The sequence below is a fragment of the Acipenser ruthenus genome, chromosome 11 (assembly GCF_902713425.1).
Source record: "Acipenser ruthenus chromosome 11, fAciRut3.2 maternal haplotype, whole genome shotgun sequence".
In the NCBI taxonomy this organism is placed as follows: domain Eukaryota; kingdom Metazoa; phylum Chordata; class Actinopteri; order Acipenseriformes; family Acipenseridae; genus Acipenser; species Acipenser ruthenus.
The window spans coordinates 16,345,944-16,352,397 of record NC_081199.1 but is presented as its reverse complement, the minus strand read 5'-3'; the positions used below and the strand labels follow the sequence as shown (position 1 = coordinate 16,352,397).

General features: G+C 40.5%; 1 long non-coding RNA gene across 1 annotated transcript; it reads left to right on the top strand.

Annotated features, from left to right (window-relative positions):
• Nucleotides 1-2,059: 2,059 nt before the first annotated feature.
• On the top strand, nt 2,060-3,387 carry LOC131739313 (uncharacterized). The gene is made up of 4 exons (XR_009330478.1): nt 2,060-2,108; nt 2,502-2,594; nt 2,729-2,833; nt 3,277-3,387. It is a non-coding gene; the product is annotated as an uncharacterized LOC131739313 (long non-coding RNA).
• Nucleotides 3,388-6,454: the final 3,067 nt, after the last annotated feature.

Genomic DNA, 6,454 nt, shown 5'->3' with positions numbered 1-6,454 from the left:
TGATTCACAGTTGATGCTGTGATGTTCCAGTGGGCACCGTCTCATTGAAGCCTGCTAAAGTTGGCTGAGTGTACTCAATGATTTTCTAATTTGAGAGAGTTTTGATGTTAAGAAGATGGCGAGTGCAGATGAATTTGTGGCCACGTTCTATGGAGAGTCGGGGGTCCTGGGCCTCCTGGCCAATGGAATCAGTGCTTTCCTTGTTCTTCTGCAGAACTTCAACGGAGCACAGACTGGTGTACCATCCCAGGGAGTGGAGCACATTCTGGCTGGTAAAAACACAATCTATCTGTGTCTTAGGCAAAAAAAGGATTCCATGTTCTCTAAACACCAATTCATCCTGTACTGATCTCTTCTATGATATTTAAGATGTTTCGTAATATTATATCACTCTTATATGCTTCAATACAGTCTTACAGACCGTGGGTGTAAGGCTGAGGTGCAGCAAATAAAGTTGGTATTCTATTAGAAAAACAATATGAACATACAGTGACCCTGTATGCTAATGTTTTAAAAAAGAAATGAAAGATCTTCAGCACAACAATAAGGGGACCTGTAATAGCACAGCTGATAATTACTTTGAAGTTTGTTTGTTAGGTGACCTTGCTGGACTCTGACTTCTACCTATCTACATTTCACAGGTGTTCAACTGATTCTGATTGGGGGGGTAACTCAGCTGTTGGCTGGGCTCCTATCCTTCCGGAAGTATGATCACTTAAGTGGGACATCCTTCATCGCATTTGCTGCTCTCTGGGGCAGCTATGGGTCTACCCGTATAGTCCTGGGTGCCTTTCCACCCTCTATTAACAGCACCAACACCACTGACCAGCTATATCCAGCCAACTGCACTTTTCGAAATACAGAATTGGCTACTCCACCAATCGGTCAGTCTGCTATAGCAGGGCTAATCGCTTACATTTCCATCTCATTTATCCTGTCCTTCTGCTCTGCCACTGTAAACTACATCATGCCTTTTGTCTTTGGGGCCATCACCTTGACGCTGATCTTTGAGGCAGCGGGGCTTGTCGGGGGGTGGGTTCTAGTGGTCTCCGGGGTCCTGGAGCTGGTGATCCTCATGTGTGGGCTTTATGGAGCGGCATCCTTGCTCCTGAAAGGTGTCACGCAACGTTACATCCTCAAGGGCTTTGGGAACCCCCTTTTTGATGTGCTGCTCTTGGGGACGGCCAACAACAGCAACTCCCAAAAAATAGGAGAAGAAAAGAAGAAGAACACCCAATATGCTGAACCCATGGCACTGGGATACCTGTGCGACACAATCTCTCCTTTCATCTTTGCCGCCTTCTGCTTTGGCTACCTACCATCCTTCTTTGTGGGCACTATTTGGGTTACTATCAACACTTTCTCCCAGCTTTTCTCCAGTTACTATGCCTACCTACGAAAAGACGTCTACCACACAACCAAGTTTTGTCTGCACAGCACCTACTGGCTGGTGAAGTCATGGGAGGAGTTTGTGCTGTCAGTTCTCATCGACAGAGAGGGAGCGGTCAGCGGGCGAGAAAGGATGGTTGGTGACTGGTTCTTCCTAGCGACCGCCATTGTTCTCTGCTTGATGTCACTCAATATGGATGTGCTAGAGGTGGCCCATAACTTGCTATTCCTCCTGCTCACGGTATCCACAATCTCCCAGATCCCACTGGGGGACTACTACATCTTCTTTGGGGTGATCTGTAGCTTGTTCACAGCCCTGTCTCTCTACGGTACCTTTGCCTGACTCATCAATTCCATAGGGGAGAAGACCTTGATCCCTGTTGGGGTGCAGCCACTATCCACAGAGAAGCTCCAGGATGTTCTGGGACTCATCAAACGGTGCTGGGTGAAACCCCAAAACCTCCCTCTCAGCACCGTTACAGAGCTACCTGATGCCCTTTTCTACGTGACCAATGGCATAGCTGCCCTCTCTGCCATCCACAGCCAGGACGTGCACCCCACCATCCTCCATCTCACCGTCCCCTGGGTACTGATCCCTGGAGCAATCATCCAGGTTTACTTGAGCCGACTGGACATCCAGAAGGGAAGGCACTTTCAGCCCATGATCCCATCCTGCTATGCTGCCATCTGGGCTACCTGGACCTGGTATCGGTTTGCAGGTATGTTTTAATAAGGGGAAAAGGCAAAGGCAGTTGTCTTTTTAAGTAGATTCACATGATAACTTTACAGTGATCGACCAATTTGTTTTAATAAACCCCTGTTGTAGGCAACAGTCATATCAGTGGAAGTGCAACCTGTTTTAGTTAAATAAAGTGGTTGAGGAAGTATATAAGTGTTGAAAGTAATAAATAAAAGATGTATGTCCCTGTTGTAAAAAAGAGTAGCTCTGTTTGACTGCACACATGATAGAGGGATTCTAGAACAAGCTAAACACTTTCTATTTGTGAAATCCCCCTGAGGATGTCCATGACTGCCCTGCACCTAATTCATGATTTTCTTAGTTGGGAATGTCTTGCTTTTAAAATTAGTAAAATAATGTCTTTATTTTGTAGGTGTGTTACTTGGCATTTCTACTGATTTTGCTGGTGGATTCACAGCTGGGGCTGTAGCTTTCTTGGTAATTAATGGCTTCCTAATGCTTATAGGTAAGTCATTTTTTTAACAGAATTTGATCTTTGTCTAACATTTAGGGGTTTGTTTAGTTGGAGTGAAAAGTGTCAGAGTAAATGGATGGAAAATATTAATGTGTGTTGGTGTGTTTTTTCCTCTCTTTCCCAAGGTGCCTATGTAAATGTTGTGCTGCTGTTGCTGACTCTTGTCATGGAGGTGATTGTGGTGTGTTTCCTGCTCTCCACACTGGGCAGACTGCCTTACCAACTGGAAAGTAAGAGTCTCCCCTTCTCCTTCCCCAAAGTCAAACCTGGAGCAAAGATTAACAGCAACTTGTTATTTTAACAATTTGAATTAGGAAGGCAGACATCTATCACCCGAACACCATACATAATGGCTAATAATTGATCCTTAATGAAAACATATTCTGTGTTTGGATTGGCAATCAAACGGGTTAAGTTTTTGAGTAAATGTTTTCCTTAGACTAGAGTATTCATCTTTGGCTTTTGATTGAACTGAACTCAACAGATCCTAGACTTCTGGCTCACCCACAGTTCACGCATGGCAATCTCTCCTGTTTCTCCCCAATGTTACCATTGTTGGGTCTGATGTCTGTTTTGTTACACACATGCACTACCTCTATGGAGCCTGCCTGTAGACTCCAGTACATTTTCTTTCCAAGGATGGTGATAAAACTAAGTTGGTTTTCCATTACAGTTGCGATGCTGGCCATCTTCTCTTTGATCTGTTTGTATGGTACTCTGGCCTCCCTTGCAAATTCCATCTTCACAAAGGAGCTGCTGCCTCTCGGGCCCCCGCTGCTGAAGGTAAAGTTCTCATCCAGCTATATTGGAATTAGTTTTAAAATAATGTTTTTTTTTTCAAAATAATATGAAATAAAGATTTTTAATAGATCCTTAAACTAATATATGTCCACGAAGCCTTTGAATTTCCAGTGGTCATTACAAAAGTGCTGAAGTGGATTGTTGCAGATTTGAGCATGCTTTTAAATACACTCTTTCTTATAGGCTACACAGGAAAAAGCTGACAAAACTCTCCCTCCTCCTCCTTGTTCCATCGCCACCTCAAGAAAGACCAGTGTGCTGCTGAGCATCTAACAACTCCTGGATGCCGGTGGGGTCTGTGGTGTTCCCACAGATACTGTGTATGCATTGGCAGCATCCTGCAAACACCCACAGGCTATAGAGAAGATCTACAATATCAAGGTATGGACTGGCGTATTTATGTGTTTGTTTGTCTGTGCTGTACAAAATAAGCACTCAAGAGTTCTTTTGCATGGAGGCAGGAGTAGAGTCACTTTCCAGAGCCATGCTCTCAGCTCACACATCTGTCCCTCTTTCAGGATCGCCCACAGGAGAAGCCCATCTGTATCTGCATCTCCAACCTGGAGCAGCTGTCGACTGCCAAGTCCCCCTTCAGCCCCCTGCTCTGGGAGTTCATAAGGAACGTCTACCCAGGAGGCATCAGCTGCATTGTCAAGAAGGGCGAGTGGCTAAATAAGCTAGGTGAGTTCAGACAGGCTTTTCCATCTAAAGTTAATGATCCCTGCCACTGTACAGGCAGTTAGGTCAGCTGCAGTTTGTATGTATATAGGATTTTACCCAGTACGTTTATGTTATTTAGTTATATTACTGATATTACTGGCAAATGGGAAAAAAAAAAAAAAACTTAAGTGTAATATGAACTATTTAAACACTTGTTAATTTAATGAAAGTACTTTAAAACTCCTGTTGAATGTTTAGTTGTATGTTTCTAGTTTTGTAACATAAATAGATGTTTCTGTCCTTCCAAAAATTGGAATGTATAATTTAGAGAAAAAAGCAAGGTCTGTGTTTCAAATCCTGGCAGTCATCACTGCATTGGTCTAATAGTTTCTGGGTGTAACGGCAATGTCAGTGTAAAACCACAGATGACTTCACTCTCCCTTTTATAGCACTGCTACATTTGTTGACTCTTTTACTCATATGGAAGGATATCATTTGTTTCCTTTAAGAAAATCCAAAAACCTGTGTGAGTTTAGTTTGTAAGAGAGGCTCTGTCCAAAGACCCACACTCACAGCATTCTCTTGGTTCTGGTTTAGGAGTCGGGCCAGCCTATGACAGAGTGGGGACTAAAGAAAGCATCCCTGACCACACAGTGACCGCCCATCTGTGCAATATGACTGGACCACTGGCCATCACTTCAGCCAATCCAAGTGGAGAGCCTGATAGCACACACCATGACATGGTGATATCGTAAGTATTTGTGCTGTGTGCTGATGACCAGGTGACAGTCACACCAGCAGCTGTTAAGGAAGAGTCATTTCTATTCAAATTGTTTTATGTTCATGAAACTGTAACTATATATATATATATATATATATATATATATATATATATATATATATATATATATATTTAATCAAAGTAATAAGCCTTGGAAAAAATATTGATCATAGATGTTTGGTTTCTACAGATGCAACCATACTATATTCATGGCAGTGTGAGGTTGGTCCTAATTATTGAGAGTCTACTGGGTACTAATGGGAAAAAAATGTTGTATCATGGATACATAATACTCCATGTTAGAATAATATTTACCTGCATTAAAGGACCTACTGGGCTAGTGTAGGAAAGCTAATATTTTGTAGTCACTGTTATAAATGCTATAATTTCCTTTTTGTTTCCCACAGGCGTCTCGGGCACAAAATCAGTGGGGTTCTGTGTGACGGAGAATCAAATGAAGCCGTCAGTTCCACTGTGGTCAACTGTTTGAAGATAGATGAAGGTATTTCCTTGATATTTTTCCTGTTCCCTTTTGTTTAAGGCAGCCTGGACTGATAGCTTTTTTTTTTACTGTACACTGTTACTCAGTTTTATTCTCTTTCAGGTACAATCACTATTATACGAGAAGGCTGTTTTCGTGCTGCCCAAGTTAGACACATTTTTGAAAAAGTCAAAAATTCCATGGAGTAAAGACAAGGAACACTCACTACAAATAACAGTAACGTAGTGAATCACCTCTCAGGATGTGAGAAGTGTACTAGCTGGTGAAAATGTGAGCAGTGATCTTCAATTATGATGAAGTGACATCACTAGGATAATAAATTATTATTATAATATTTATAATTATAAAAACTGTGCCATTTAATTTATTCTTAAACTTATTTCTGTAAAGCCTGGCAAAATAAAATGGGGGGATCCCAAGAAGGCGACCAAAGAGCTGTGTTGTGCAGTCTTTGGACGGAAAACTCTAGCAACACACAGCTTGACAGGGAAGACTTTTAGAAGCAAAGAAGCCAAACCATCACTGGATCCAGGGAAAACTGCAGACATCATTCGTGAGTTAAACCTTTTTTTTTTCTTTAACTGTTTGTAGTTTGCTTACTTTTATTTACAGAGAAATCACACGGCACTTTTGTAATTATGTTAAATATAAAATTTATATGAGCATCTTAACTTGTGCTTCAATGTGAAAATGTTATTAAAAAAACCTAAGATATAATTGAAACAAATCATACAAAATTAATGTGTTTGTAGTAAATTAAAAAAGTCCTATTTCCAAAAGTGAATGAAAACAAATATATGACTTTGCCCAAGAACTTCCACTTTGCCATGTGCTGATTTATTATTATTATTATTATTATTATTATTATTATTATTATTATTATTTATTTATTTATTTATTTATTTATTTATTTATTTATTTATTTATTTATTTTTTTTGCACATTTCATAAATGCAAAAACAGGAATGGAAAAAAAAAATAATCAAACAAGCCATCTCTCAAAAATGTAGTGATGAAGAAAAAATATCAAAAAGGAAACTGAGTTCTGAACATTAAATTAATAAAAAAAATATTAATAACACACTTTTTGCAGGATTTTATTTTGTG